At 42.5% G+C, this 16624-nt stretch overlaps 1 long non-coding RNA gene across 1 annotated transcript in view; it reads right to left on the bottom strand.

Moving 5' to 3' along the window:
• LOC120440188 overlaps nucleotides 1–12086 on the bottom strand; it is a 42607-nt gene extending 30521 nt beyond the window's left edge. Inside the window, exon 1 of the long non-coding RNA XR_005613055.1 lies at nucleotides 12054–12086. This is a non-coding gene — a long non-coding RNA (uncharacterized LOC120440188). The remainder of the gene's footprint in view (nucleotides 1–12053) is intronic.
• Nucleotides 12087–16624: the final 4538 nt, after the last annotated feature.

The raw sequence follows: 16624 nt of genomic DNA, 5'->3' as shown, positions 1-16624 counted from the left end.
CACGTGCCGCCATGACCACCCCGTTTCCCTGAACGTAAAAAGCTTCGCAATTTAACATCACAAAGGTCTTTAGATTCCACACACAGGAGATCGCGTAAATCTGATGAAATCCCTTGTAGGAGTTTGTCAAAGTATGAGGCCTGAAAAGAGGGGAAAATGTCGCCAAATTTACACATTAATTTTAAAATGGCTGACTTCCTGTTGGATTTGGGATATTGCTCCAAGAGACTTTTTTGTACATCTTGATATCCTCCATAAGCTTACCAGGTTTCAGACTTATAAATAAAACACAGAGCAGGGGCTGATGTTTTGAAATTTTGTAGGGGGCGCTGTGGAGCCATTTTGCACTATTCAAGGAAAATGATCACATAACAACAAAGCCCTCATCACATTGGAGGTTTGGGCCAAATTCCAAGACTTTCTAAACTTTCCAAGCCCCTCAAAAGCCACTTCGTCTTTCATGGTGAACCGCGTTGCCACCATGGTGCGCCGTTCAGTTTAAAGTCACAATTTTCGCACAGAAGCATCATGAAGGACTGATGGTGATACTCACCACTTTTGAGGTGGCCACAATGAACCTGTGAAAATCAGTACAACAAAATGAAAGACATGACATTTCCTGGTGCCACTAGGTGGCGCTCTACGTATTCCTGACAATGGGCATATCAATCTGTTCAGGGCGGGTCTGACATCATCCCTGTAAAATATGGTACTGATCAGATTGGATTTCATTGAGTTACACTAATTTGTTTCTTCATGGCGAGACCTCAATGTTCGCCATGCTGCTGGGGTCACACCCTTCAGCGAAAACTCACAGTTTTCTCTGTAACCCAAGACCAACTCCTTAAGGCTTTCCTGGAGAAATTTGAGGCTGCAGATGTCACCCATTACAATACTGTACCCCAAAGTGTAAAACATGACATTTCCTGCTTCCACTAGGTGGCGCTCTCCCTGATGTCAAATATGGCAGTTGAAATATGTTCAGGGGTAGAGCCTTATCATATGTGTGCTCTTTGGTCCAGGTTGGACCATGTATGACAGAATGAGAGGCAATACGATTTTCATGGCGAGTCATCAAAATTCGCCGTGGCGCCACGGGCTCACCATATCCCGAAAACTCAAAAGCTCCGCAATTTAACATGGCCCAGGTGTGTAGTTGACACTGACCAAATATGAAGCTTATATAATCAAACCCCAAGGAGGAGTTCGCAAAAGTTCGAGGCATGGAAATGGCAAAATTAGAGCCAAAATGTCACCTTCACTTCCAAATGGCGGACTTCCTGTTGGGTTTGCGTCAATGGGCCCACAGACTTTTTTGTTCGTCTTGGCATGATACACATGTGTGCCAGATTTCATACATGTAGCTCAAACGATGTGTTCGTAGGGCTGCATTTAACAAGGCATAGGTGGCGCTCTAGAGCCATTTCCCAGTGCTCATATGTAAAACCAATAAAATACAAAATTTTTCACCAGACCTGGCATGTGTGCAAAATTTCAAGAGTTTTTGAGCATGTTAAAGCCCTCAAAAAGGCCCTTGTTTTGCCTGAATAATAATAATAATAATAATTAAAGCTGCAAGCAGCGATATGAGGGCCCTCGCACCCCCGGCACGTCGAGCCACGCCCAACACCTACAACCAGCACGTCCGATCTGATGTCACATTGATGGAATTCATGCATTTAACCACCAGCTCAAATTTAATCTCATTTAATCATGATTATAGTCGTCCCACTAGGTGGCGCTCTAACCATTACTGACAAATGGCATAACAAATATTTTCGAGCTCGAGTCTTATCACGCCTGCGACCTTTGGGAGAGATTGGACATTGTGTTTTTGAGTGATAGCAGATTACTGCTTTTTGGCGAGTGATTGAAACTCCACGTGCCGCCATGACCACCCCGTTTCCCTGAACGTAAAAAGCTTCACAATTTAACATCACAAAGGTCTTTAGATTCCACACACAGGAGATCGCGGCAATATGATAAAATCCCTTGGAGGAGTTCGTCAAAGTATGAGGCCTGAAAAGAGGGGAAAATGTCGCCAAAATTACACATTCATTTTAAAATGGCTGACTTCCTGTAGGATTGGGGATATTGCTCCAAGAGACTTTTTTGTACATCTTGATATCTCCTATAAGCTTACCAGGTTTCAGACTCATACATAAAACACAGAGCAGGGGCTGTTGGTTTGAAATTTTGTAGGGGGCGCTGTGGAGCCATTGTGCGCTGTTCGACGAAAATGATCACATAACTCGATAGCGCTCATCACATTGGAGGTGTGCGCCAAATTTCAAGACTTTTCAAACTTTCCAAACCCCTCAAAAGCCACTTCAATGGTCATGGTGAACAGCGTTGCCACCAGGGTGCGCCGTTGAGTTTAAAGTCACAATTTTCTCACTGAACCATCACGAGGGACTGATGGTGATATTCACCGCTTTTGAGGTGGCCACGACGTACCTGTGAAAATCAGTACAACAAAATTTAAGACATGACATTTCCTGTTGCCACTAGGTGGCGCTCTACGTATTCCTGACAATGGGCACATCAATCTGTTCAGGGCGGGTCTGACATCATCCCTGTAAAGTCTGGTACTGATCAGACTGGATTTCATTGAGTTATACTAATTTGTTTCTTCATGGCGAGACATCAAAGTTCGCCATGCTGCAGGGGTCACACCCTCTGACGAAAAGTCACAGTTTTCACTCTAACCGAAGACCAACTCCTTAAGGCTTTTCTGAAGAAATTTGAGGCTGCAGATGTCATCGATCACAATACTGTACACCAAAGTGTAAAACATGACATTTCCTGTTCCCACTAGGTGGCGCTGTCCCTAGTGTCAAATATGGCACTTGAAATATGTTCAGGGGTGGAGCCTTATCATAAGTCTGCTCTTTGGTCCAGGTGGGACCATGTATGACAGAATGAGAGGCAATAAGATTTTCATGGCGAGTCATCGAAATTCGCCATGGCGGCGCCGCTTCACCGTATCGCGAAAACTCAAAAGCTCCGCAATTTCACATGGCCCAGGTGTGTAGTTGACACTGACCAAATATGAAGCTTATACGACCAAATCCCAAAGAGGAGTTCGAAAAAGTTCGAGGCATGGAAATGGCAAAATTAGAGCCAAAATGTCACCTTCACTTGCAAATGGCGGACTTCCTGTTGGGTTTGCGTCAATGGGCCCACTGACTTTTTTGTTCGTCTTGGCATGATACACATGTGTGCCAAATTTCATACATGTAGCTCAAACCATGTGTTCGTAGGGCTGCATTTAACAAGGCATAGGTGGCGCTACAGAGCCATTTCCAAATGCTCATGTGTAAAACCATTAAAATACAAAATTTTTCACCAGACCTGGCATGTGTGCAAAATTTCATGAGTTTTTGAGCATGTTTAGGCCCTCAAAAAGGCCCTTGTTTTGCCTGAATAATAATAATAATAATAATAATAATAATAATAATAATAATAATAATAATAATAATAATTAAAGCTGCAAGCAGCGATATGAGGGCCCTCGCACCCCAGCACGTCGAGCCAAGCCCAACACCTAAAACCAGTGCGTCCGATCTGATGTCACATTGATGGAATTCATGCATTTAACCACCAGCTAACATTTCATCTAATTCAACCATTATTATAGTCGTCCCACTAGGTGGCGCTCTAACCATTACTGACAAATGGCATAACAAACATTTCCGAGCTCGAGTCTCATCACGCCTGCGACCTCTGGGAGAGATTGGACATTGTGTTTTTGAGTGACAGCAGATTACTGCTTGTTGGCGAGTGATTGAAACTCCACGTGCCGCCATGACCACCCCGTTTCCCTGAACGTAAAAAGTTTCGCAATTTAACATCACAAAGGTCTTTGGATTCCACGCACTGGAGATCGCGTAAATCTAATGAAATCCCTTGGAGGAGTTCGTCAAAGAACGGTGCCTGAAAAGAGGGGAAAATGTTGCCAAAATTACACATTAATTTCAATATGGCGGACTTCCTGTTGGATTCGGGATATTACTCCAAGAGACTTTTTTGTACATCTTGATATCTCCCATAAGCTTACCAGGTTTCAGACTCATAGATAAAACACAGAGCAGAGGCTGTTGTTTTGAAATTTTGTAGGGGGCGCTGTGGAGCCAGTTTGCACTATTCATTGAAAATGGTAAAATAACAAGAACGCGCTCATCACATTGGAGGGCTGCGCCAAATTTCAAGACTTCCTAAACTTTCCAAGCCCCTCAAAAGCCACTTCATTTTTCATGGTGAACTGCGTTGCCACCAGGGTGCGCCGTTCAGTATAAAGTCACAATTTTCTCACTGAAGCATCATGAGGGACTGATGGTGATATTCACCGCTTTTGAAGTGGCCACGATGAACCTGTGAAAATCAGTGCAACAAAATATAAGACATGACATTTCCTGTTCCCACTAGGTGGCGCTCTACGTATTCCTGACAATGGGCACATTAATCTGTTCAGGGCGGGTCTGACATCATTCCTGTAAAGTCTGGTACTGATCAGACTAGATTTCATTGAGTTATACTAATTTATTTCTTCATGGCGAGACATCAATAATCGCCATGCTGCTGGGGTCACACCCTTTCGCGAAAACTCACAGTTTTCACTGTAAACCAAGACCAACTCCTTAAGGCTTTCCTGGAGAAATTTGAGGCTGCAGATTTGAACCATAACAATACTGTACCCCAAAGTGTAAAACATGACATTTCCTGTTCCCACTAGGTGGCGCTGTCCCTGGTGTCAAATATGGCAGTTGAAATATGTTCAGGGTTGGAGCCTTATCGTATGTGTTCTCTTTGGTCCAGGTCGGAATATGTATGACAGAATGAGAGACAATAAGATTTTCATGGCGAGTCATCGAAATTCACCGTGGCGCCACGGGCTCACCGTATCCCGAAAACTCAAAAGCTCCGCAATTTAACATGGCCCAGGTGTGTAGTTGACACTGACCAAATATGAAGCTTATGCAATCAAATCCCAAGGAGGAGTTCGAAAAAGTTCGAGGCATGGAAATGGCAAAATTAGAGCCAAAATGTCACGTTCACTTCCAAATGGCGGACTTCCTGTTGGGTTTAGGACATGGCCATAATAGACTTTTTTGTGCGTCTCCTAACGTTAGATATGTGTTCCGAGTTTTATACATGTAGGTCATACCCATCTCGGGGGCTCGCGTTTCTCATTTTTCTAGGTGGCGCTACTGAGCCAATTTTCCCTGGACATGTCTATGGACATTAAAATACGTAAATTTTCACCAGACCTGACGCGTGTGCAAAATTTCATGAGTTTTTGAGCATGTTTAGGCCCTCAAAAGGCCGATTCATTTGCCGAAATAATAATAATAATAATAATTAAAGCTGCAAGCAGCGATATGAGGGCCCTCGCACCCCGGCGCGTCGAGCCAAGCCCAACACCTAAAACCAGCGCTTCCGATCTGATGTCACATTGATGGAATTCATGCATTTAACCACCAGCTAAAATTTCATCTCATTCAACCATTATTATAGTCGTCCCACTAGGTGGCGCTCTAACCATTACTGACAAATGGCATAACAAACATTTCCGAGCTCGAGTCTCATCACGCCTGCGACCTTTGGGAGAGATTGGACATTGTGTTTTTGAGCGACAGCAGGTTACTGCTTTTGGCGGTGATTGAAACTCCACGTGCCGCCATGACCACCCCGTTTCCCTGAACGTAAAAAGCTTCGCAATTTAACATCACAAAGGTCTTTAGATTCCACACACAGGAGATCGCGTAAATCTAATGAAATCCCTTGGAGGAGTTCGTCAAAGTATGAGGCCTGAAAACAGGGAAAATGTCGCCAAATTTACACATTAATTTTAAAATGGCTGACTTCCTGTTGGATTTGGGATATTGCTCCAAGAGACTTTTTGTACATCTTGATATCTCCAATAAGCTTGCCAGGTTTCAAACTCATACATAAAACACAGAGCAGGGGCTGTTGTTTTGAAATTTTGTAGGGGCGCTGTGGAGCCATTTTGCGCTCTTCAAGGAAAATGAACATATAAAAAGAAATCCTCATCACATTAGAGGTGTGCGCCAAATTTCAAGACTTTTAAACTTTTCAAGCCCCTCAAAAGCCACTTCATCTTTCATGGTGAACTGCGCTGCCACCAGGGTGCGCCGTTCAGTTTATAGTCACAATTTTCTCACTGAAGCATCAAGAGGGACTGATGGTGATATTCACCGCTTTTGAGGTGGCCACGATGAACCTGTGAAAATCAGTACAACAAAATGAAAGACATGACATTTCCTGGTGCCACTAGGTGGCGCTCTACGTATTCCTGACAATGGGCATATCAATCTGTTCAGGGCGGGTCTGACATCATCCCTGTAAAATCTGGTACTGATCAGATTGGATTTCATTGAGTTACACTAATTTGTTTCTTCATGGCGAGACCTCAATGTTCGCCATGCTGCTGGGGTCACACCCTTCAGCGAAAACTCACAGTTTTCTCTGTAACCCAAGACCAACTCCTTAAGGCTTTCCTGGAGAAAATTGAGGCTGCAGATGTCACCCATTACAATACTGTACCCCAAAGTGTAAAACATGACATTTCCTGTTCCCACTAGGTGGCGCTGTCCCTGGTGTCAAATATGGCAGTTGAAATATGTTCAGGGGTGGAGCCTTATCATATGTGTCCACTTTGGTCAAGGTCGGACAATGTATGACAGAACGAGAGGCAATAAGATTTTCATGGCGAGTCATCGAAATTCGCCCGTGGCGCCACGGCCTCACAGTAACCCGAAAACTCAAAAGCTCCGCAATTTAACATGGCCCAGGGGTGTAGTTGACACTGACCAAATATGAAGCTTGTACGATGAAATTCCAATGAGGAGTTCGCAAAAGTTCGAGGCATGGAAATGGCAAAATTAGAGCCAAAATGTCACCTTCACTTCCAAATGGCGGACTTCCTGTTGGGTTTAGGACATGGCCATAATAGACTTTTATGTGCGTCTCCGAACGTTAGATATGTGTTCCGAGTTTTATACATGTAGGTCATACCCATCTCGGGGGCTCGCGTTTCTCATTTTTCTAGGTGGCGCTACTGAGCCAATTTTCCCTGGACATGTCTACAGACATTAAAATACGTAAATTTTCACCAGACCTGACGCGTGTGCAAAATTTCATGAGTTTTCGAGCATGTTTAGGCCCTCAAAAGGCCGATTCATTTGCCGAAATAATAATAATAATAATAATAATAATAATAATAATAATAATAAGAAACAGAGCAGATACAATAGGGCCTTCGCACTTTTGTGCTCGGGCCCTAATTAAAGCTGCAAGCAGCGATATGAGGGCCCTCGCACCCCCGGCGCGTCGAGCCAAGCCCAACACCTAAAACCAGCGCTTCCGATCTGATGTCACATTGATGGAATTCATGCATTTAACCACCAGCTAAAATTTCATCTCATTCAACCATTATTATAGTCGTCCCACTAGGTGGCGCTCTAACCATTACTGACAAATGGCATAACAAACATTTCCGAGCTCGAGTCTCATCACGCCTGCGACCTTTGGGAGAGATTGGACATTGTGTTTTTGAGCGACAGCAGGTTACTGCTTTTTGGCGAGTGATTGAAACTCCACGTGCCGCCATGACCACCCCGTTTCCCTGAACGTAAAAGCTTCATAATTTAACATCACCAAGGTCTTTAGATTCCACACACAGGAGATCGCGTAAATCTAATGAAATCCCTTGGAGGAGTTCGTCAAAGTATGAGGCCTGAAAAGAGGGAAAATGTCGCCAAATTTACACATTGATTTTAAAATGGCTGACTTCCTGTTGGATTTGGGATATTGCTCCAAGAGACTTTTTGTACATCTTGATATCTCCAATAAGCTTGCCAGGTTTCAACCTCATACATAAAACACAGAGCAGGGGCTGTTGTTTTGAAATTTTGTAGGGGGCGCTGTGGAGCCATTTTGCGCTGTTCAAGGAAAATGAACATATAAAAAGAAATCCCTCATCACATTAGAGGTGTGCGCCAATTTTCAAGACTTTTTAAACTTTCCAAGCCCCTCAAAAGCCACTTCATTGGTCATGGTGAACCGCGATGCCACCAGGGTGCGCCGTTCAGTTTAAAGTCACAATTTTCTCACTGAAGCATCACGAGGGACTGATGTTAATATTCACCGCTTTTGAGGTGGCCACGATGAACCTGTGAAAATCAGTACAACAAAATGAAAGACATGACATTTCCTGTTGCCACTAGGTGGCGCTCTACGTATTCCTGACAATGGGCATATCAATCTGTTCAGGGCGGGTCTGACATCATCCCTGTAAAATCTGGTACTGATCAGATTGGATTTCATTGAGTTACACTAATTTGTTTCTTCATGGCGAGACCTCAATGTTCGCCATGCAGCTGGGGTCACACCCTTCAGCGAAAACTCACAGTTTTCTCTGTAACCCAAGACCAACTCCTTAAGGCTTTCCTGGAGAAATTTGAGGCTGCAGATGTCACCCATTACAATACTGTACCCCAAAGTGTAAAACATGACATTTCCTGTTCCCACTAGGTGGCGCTGTCCCTGATGTCAAATATGGCAGTTGAAATATGTTCAGGGTGGAGCCTTATCATATGTGTCCACTTTGGTCAAGGTCGGACAATGTATGACAGAACGAGAGGCAATAAGATTTTCATGGCGAGTCATCGAAATTCGCCGTGGCGCCACGGCCTCACAGTAACCCGAAAACTCAAAAGCTCCGCAATTTAACATGGCCCAGGTGTGTAGTTGAGACTGACCAAATATGAAGCTTGTACGATGAAATTCCAATGAGGAGTTCGCAAAAGTTCGAGGCATGGAAATGGCAAAATTAGAGCCAAAATGTCACCTTCACTTCCAAATGGCGGACTTCCTGTTGGGTTTAGGACATGGCCATAATAGACTTTTTGTGCGTCTCCGAACGTTAGATATGTGTTCCGAGTTTTATACATGTAGGTCATACCCATCTCGGGGCTCGCGTTTCTCATTTTTCTAGGTGGCGCTACTGAGCCAATTTTCCCTGGACATGTCTCACGGACATTAAAATACGTAAATTTTCACCAGACCTGATGCGTGTGCAAAATTTCATGAGTTTTTGAGCATGTTTAGGCCCTCAAAAGGCCGATTCATTTGCCGAAATAATAATAATAATAATAATAATAATAATAATAATAATAATAATAAGAAGAAGAAGAAGAAACAGAGCAGATACAATAGGGCCTTCGCACTCTCGGTGCTCGGGCCCTAATAATAATAATAATAATAATAATAATAATAATAATAATAAGAAACAGAGCAGATACAATAGGGCCTTCGCACTTTTGTGCTCGGGCCCTAATAATAATAATAATAATGAGAAACAGAGCAGATACAATAGGGCCTTCGCACTCTCGGTGCTCGGGCCCTAATAATAATAATAATAATAATAATAATAATAAACAGAGCAGATACAATAGGGCCTTCGCACTCGAAGTGCTCGGGCCCTAATAATAATAATAATAAGAAACGGAGCAGATACAATAGGGCCTTCGCACTCTCAGTGCTCGGGCCCTAATAATAATAAGAAGAAGAAGAAGAAGAAACGGAGCAGATACAATAGGGCCTTCGCACTCTCAGTGCTCGGGCCCGAATAATAAACAGAGCAGATACAATAGGGCCTTCGCACTTTTGTGCTCGGGCCCTAATAATAATAATAATGATAAACGGAGCAGATACAATAGGGCCTTCGCACTGTCAGTGCTCGGGCCCTAATAATAATAATAATAATTAAAGCTGCAAGCAGCGTTATGAGGGCCCTCGCACCCCATCGCATCATGCCACGCCCAACACCTACAACCAGCACCTCCAATCAAATGTCACATTGATGGAATTCATGCATTTAACCACCAGCTAAAATTTCATCTCATTCAATGATGATTATAGTCGTCCCACTAGGTGGCGCTCTAACCATTACTGACAAATGGCATAACAAACATTTCCAAGCTCGAGTCTCATCATAACTGCGACCTCTAGGAGAGATTGGACATTGTGTTTTTGAGTGATAGCAGATTACTGCTTTTTGGTGAGTGATTGAAACTCCACGTGCCACCATGACCACCCGTTTCCCTGAACATAAAAAGCTTCGCAATTTAACATCACAAAGGTCTTTGGATTCCACGCACTGGAGATCGCGTCAATCTGATGAAATCCCTTGGAGGAGTTCACAAAGTATGAGGCCTGAAAAGAGGCGAAAAAGTGGCTAAAATTACACCTTAATTTTAAAATGGCTGACTTCCTGTTGGATTTGGGATATTGCTCCAAGAGACTTTTTTGTACATCTTGATATCCTCCATAAGCTTACCAGGTTTCAGACTTATAAATAAAACACAGAGCAGGGGCTGATGTTTTGAAATTTTGTAGGGGCGCTGTGGAGCCATTTTGCACTATTCCAGGAAAATGATCACATAACAACAAAGCCCTCATCACATTGGAGGTTTGGGCCAAATTCCAAGACTTTTAAAATTTCCAAGCCCTGAAAAGCCACTTCGTCTTTCATGGTGAACTGCGTTGCCACCAGGGTGCGCCGTTCAGTTTAAAGTCACAATTTTCGCACAGAAGCATCATGAAGGACTGATGGTGATACTCACCGCTTTTGAGGTGGCCACGATGAACCTGTGAAAATCAGTACGACAAAATGAAAGACATGACATTTCCTGTTCCCACTAGGTGGCGCTCTACGTATTCCTGACAATGGGCATATCAATCTGTTCAGGGCGGGTCTGACATCATCCCTGTAAAATCTGGTACTGATCAGACTGGATTTCATTGAGTTATACTAATTTGTTTCTTCATGGCGAGACCTCAATGTTCGCCATGCTGCTGGGGTCACACCTTCAGCGAAAACTCACAGTTTTCACTGTAACCCAAGACCAACTCCTTAAGGCTTTCCTGGAGAAATTTGAGGCTGCAGATGTCACCCATTACAATACTGTACCCCAAAGTGTAAAACATAACATTTCCTGTTCCCACTAGGTGGCGCTGTCCCTGATGTCAAATATGGCAGTTGAAATATGTTCAGGGGTGGAGCCTTATCATATGTGTCCACTTTGGTCAAGGTCGGACAATGTATGACAGAACGAGAGGCAATAAGATTTTCATGGCGAGTCATCGAAATTCGCCGTGGCGCCACGGCCTCACCGTATCCCGAAAACTCAAAAGCTCCGCAATTTAACATGGCCCAGGTGTGTAGTTGACACTGACCAAATATGAAGCTTGTACGATGAAATTCCAATGAGGAGTTCGAAAAAGTTCGAGGCATGGAAATGGCAAAATTAGAGCCAAAATGTCACCTTCACTTCCAAATGGCGGACTTCCTGTTGGGTTTAGGACATGGCCATAATAGACTTTTTTGTGCGTCTCCGAACGTTAGATATGTGTTCCGAGTTTTATACATGTAGGTCATACCCATCTCGGGGGCTCGCATTTCTCATTTTTCTAGGTGGCGCTACTGAGCCAATTTTCCCTGGACATGTCTACGGACATTAAAATACGTAAATTTTCACCAGACCTGACGCGTGTGCAAATTTTCATGAGTTTTTGAGCATGTTTAGGCCCTCAAAAGGCCGATTCATTTGCCGAAATAATAATAATAATAATAATAATAATAATAATAATAATAAGAAACAGAGCAGATACAATAGGGCCTTCGCACTTTTGTGCTCGGGCCCTAATAACAATAATAATAAACAGAGCAGATACAATAGGTCCTTCGCACTCTCGGTGCTCGGGCCCTAATAATTTTCCTTAACATTAACATTTCTTTGATTACACGGCTTGATACCACAGCTTGAGATTGTCTGTGTTAATGACAATTGACCTAAATTTATTGCATTTTAGTCAGATTTGACATATAGTTAAAATCCAAGAGTTTTATCAGACTTGAATGGCTGAATTCAGATCAAATTGGAGCTCATTGTGTCACCAGTTTGTGTCATTACAGCCCCAAAGACAGGTTCAGGGTGGCATAACATTGAATTGTTATTGAAACTTACATATGAACCAGTCACACCAGGGGGATGTTCTTCGTACCTCGCTTACTACATCCAAGATCAAATGACACATCCAAGATCAAATCATCGCGCTAACCGTGAGCTCGCTAATCCGGTTGTCCGAACGCACCTGTTGTTGACGATTAGTATAGCTGGCTGAAGTAATCTGAGATCACTGGGTGGCTTAAAAGGGCTACTACGCATCGATAGTAGAAACATTGATCGGCAACCCTGTGATTGGTCGGCGAAGATGTCGAAGGAGCGCGCGCAGTATCTCACGGCAGCAGACCAAGAACTCTTGATTGAGGGATATCAGGAGTTTCAGAGTTTAATTAAAACGCAGGGGAACACTGCAAAGGCTGCAAAAGCAAGGAGAGGGGCTGGCAGAAAGTTGCTGACAAATTAAACTCGTAAGTGATCCATGATATTACATTATATCATGTGATATTATTTCATTCCACATTATATTATATTACATCATATCCTCTTTCACATTAGAGCCACAACAGGACCCACTAGAACATGGGAAAAAGTAAAAGTGAAATATAAGAATATTCTACAGAATGGTAATATTTATCACTTATATTGCTTTTAGTCTATGACAAGAGACCCTGGAATAATCTGTTTGTTTATAACAGCAACCAAGAAAAGGGCAGAGCAAATAAAGACAGGTGGTGGTCCTGCACCCCTCGTCACACCCCTTTTGTACTGTGACATTTATTGACATTGTGGGTTTTATGTGTGTAGTTTGAATAACACTCCATCACTTTTACCTGTTCCCATGCAAGGGGTGACTGAAGCATGCACAGTAAGTCGGGAGTAAGTATATACAGTACAGTAAGTATATATATATATATATATATATATATATATATATATATATATATATATATATATATATATATATATATATATATATATATATATATATATATTTGAGAGAGAGAGAGAGAGAGAGAAAAAGTAAATAATAACCTCACGGAGAATCGATATCTCTCTATGAGCACACCGTCGCGCCGAGCTAAAGGATCCCGTCTATCCCGCAATATACGCTAAATTCTGTAAACTCTCCTTATCAATCTTGCACCTTCCTTGCTCGCGTACAAACGGACAGGACATGGCTGCGACAGACTTCCCAAATCCACCTTCGCTTTTTAGCCGTGGTCTCTCATCTTGATTGCACGTAGTAATTTACTATTACTACTCTAAAATATGAATTACATCTGACATGATCTACTACATGTAATAGAATGATTAATAGTACATTTCCTTTTTTCGGAAATGACCTGTATGTATCTGTATGAAATCAATAAAAGAATCAAATACATTATCTTTAGTTACATTGATAATATTTATTTATGGTAAAACAGTGGCGAAATATCGCTCTTGCTTTCATATAACTGCAGCGGACATACCTGAGAGGCCGCGATCTAATCCTGTTTACATAAAGTAAACCTGCTCCCGAGCAGGCTTACTTTTACGGCTCTGTTGCTATGACAGCAAGCCCCAGATGAGCTTCGGAGAACCGAACGATCCAAGATCACGCCAAATCGTCAACATTCAAATCCGGCTAACTTGCTTAGCGAGGTACGAAGAACAGGCCCCAGAGGTGTTGTCTAATATGATCTGATGAAGGTCTGCCCTGTCCATACAGTCCAGCAGGTTTTCTCCAGCCTGTAAAGCCCCAATGAAATGTATGTTAACATCAGATATGAACCTACAGGTCCATTTAGTTTTGAGTAGGTTTTTAATTTTCAGCATGGTATGTTGTAGAGGAAAACAAATGGGCTCCGAGTTTATGCCTCAGACACAGATTAAATTAAGTTTTCTATCATGGGATGTGAGACTATTGTTAATTGCAATCTACCTTCCTAACCAGTGTGGAAACCCATTTTAAGGCTAAAAATATAACAGAACAGGAGGAATGTTAAACAAGCCTCCCAGAGTTGTTGAAATTAAAAACATGACTTTTACAATTAAATGAAGCTGGCTGCAACAACAGACTGCAGCACACTAGTAGCCTTCAGTAGTGACAAACATGGGCAGTGGAGGTTTATGAGTCTCAGCAGGGCTGTTTAGATGAGTGTAATGCCCCATTAGAAGAGGCTTCAGTTATTTTGTGCTACAACAGATGAACAAGCCTCAAGCAGTATTTACTGTACATCAGTGTTGTCATTGTACAAACACTGAGAAGCTCCCTGTAACCTTCCATAGTGTTTTGTCTTCATTTTGTATAAAGAATCTCTACGACATCAAAGCAGTTAATGAATTTAAAAAGCACGATCTATCTATCTATCTATCTATCTATCTATCTATCTATCTATCTATCTATCTATCTATCTATCTATCTATCTATCTATCTATCTATCTATCTATCTATCTATCTATCTAAAACTACACTTTATGTTCTGACACCTTTCTATCAGAACCACCATTAACCTTTCCAAAATTTGAGCTACAGTGGGTCATCTGTTGGATCGGACCACAAGAGCCAGCATTTACTCCTCATGTGCATCAGTGAGCCTTGGGTGCTCATGACCCTGTAGCTGGTTCACCGCAGTTCCTTCCTAAGACCACTTTTGATAGATACTGGCCATCTGCAGTTTTGGAGATGCTCTGACATGATGTATATGTATGAATGTTTGAACATATATCTCCGCTTACATATAATCTACGATGTGTTTTGTCGCTATGTCTAATAGTCAAGATTTTTAGCTTCTTCAGTGACCTCCTGTTTCCTAGTGTGGCTCTCTCTCACTCAGTTTTAGTCCCATTGCGGAGCTATTAATGCTCCAGTTAATGATTTTGTTTTAACCTCTGTACTATGTTGTTGTTCATGAATTGGTTTTGGATATATTTTTTTAAATCATGAGGAATAAATGGCTGAAGATCATCTGTGGTCTGGTAATTTAAAGTTTGCTCTAACATTGAAAGATGTCATAATTTGCACAAAAGACGTGTGTTGAAAAATCTAAAACATGTGGTCAGAAGACGAGCTTTTGAACTTTTGAGTTTTAGGAACTATTCAGTGAGGCCAAGCTTCATCTCTTCAGGGGTCAGTGTTATCTGTTCTTTCACCCTCTAGCCTTTTTTTCTTTGGTCATAGTCTAAAGGCCCCTGCAGTCGCAATCCCAGTTTAGCCCCTGGTTACTCCTGGTTCCTGCTTGCAATGGGGTATGGATCTCCTGGTGCAATAATGTTATGCTACAGTATGGCAGTTTGCTGAATGAACTCTCAGTCAACCCTGAGCCTCTGTGCCTACCTAGCTGCTTTCTCTTCATCTCCATCCCTCACTCTGAGGAGACTTTGAATTAGTCTAATTATCATCGCCTGTGTCACAGAAACATGAGGAGGAAGGTATCATCCCCAGGAGGCCTTCTCAGTTTTAACACAGTATGTGCATGTGTGTGTGTGTGTGTATGTGTTTGTGTGTGTGTGTGTGTGTATGTGTGTGTGTGTGTGTGTGTGTGTGTAAGTGTATCTTTTATGAATTGCTACAGCTGTCTAAGACAGCTGCCAGAGGGTCTGTATTCAATAAGGGCACCTCCCCTTTCACTGCTGCTGAAAACATGCCTCCTCTTCCCATACACAAACAATTATGGGTGCAGTCTATCACACACACTCAGTGCTTCACATAATTACAGAGTTCAGCATTTACATTTAAGGATATACGCAAATTCCTCCTGATCACCCTCGAGAACAGTTTGATGGTGGGAACTGCCATTTGAATGCATCCAAGCATGCATGTGTGTGTGTTTTCTTGTTGATACAATTTTATGAAGACCATTTCATCTTTAGCCTTGGGAAACAGCTATGACACAAACCAAAGTACGCGCTGTGATGAAAAATCCCTTCCCTTGTAGAGGTTGTGTGACATTAGCTGTGGGCGATGGTGATTTCGGCTGTGGGCCGTCAACACCGAAGGACTTTTTCTCTCCCTGCTGTGATCTGTGGGCTGCAGATTCAGCAAAATGTTCTGTCGTCTTGTGGCCTGTGAAAAGTTCATAACGTTTAGTGTTCACAACACACCAGCTACTCACTACCACACGAAGGGTAGAAGAGATAAAACTTCTCTCCCTGTGGTGAATTTCTGCAGCACTTTCCAGCTGTGTTGGTGTTGAAGACAATCAGCTGGCAGCAACAATAAAGCTCCGTTTGTCACCCCAAGGCTGATGCACGTCAGTGACTTGATTACATGTTCAAGATTATGCTCATGTATTGAGACTTTCATCATTTCTGTGAAGCTGACACTAACTTATATGGTATTTTGGAGAATTAAATGGTATATCGACTGGTACTCTAACTTGGCACTATTTTGCTATGTGCCGTCTTCATTAATACTCACACATTAATACAAGCCCTATTTCTATGCCTTTATGTGTTCTAACTGTCACATACATTCACACTTTGATGGATCCATTGGGGGCAATTAGGGGTTCAACATCTTGCCCAAGCATATTTTGATATGCAGACTAGAGAAGTCAGGGGTCAACTGTTGACCTTCCTGTTGGTGGATGACCCGCTCTACTTTATGAGCCACAGCCACCTTGAACTCTTAATATCAGCCAGCAGTC

This window comes from Oreochromis aureus, linkage group 5 (assembly GCF_013358895.1).
Source record: "Oreochromis aureus strain Israel breed Guangdong linkage group 5, ZZ_aureus, whole genome shotgun sequence".
In the NCBI taxonomy this organism is placed as follows: Eukaryota; Metazoa; Chordata; class Actinopteri; order Cichliformes; family Cichlidae; genus Oreochromis; species Oreochromis aureus.
The sequence above is the reverse complement of the archived record's forward strand: the minus strand, read 5'-3'. Positions and strand labels throughout refer to the sequence as shown.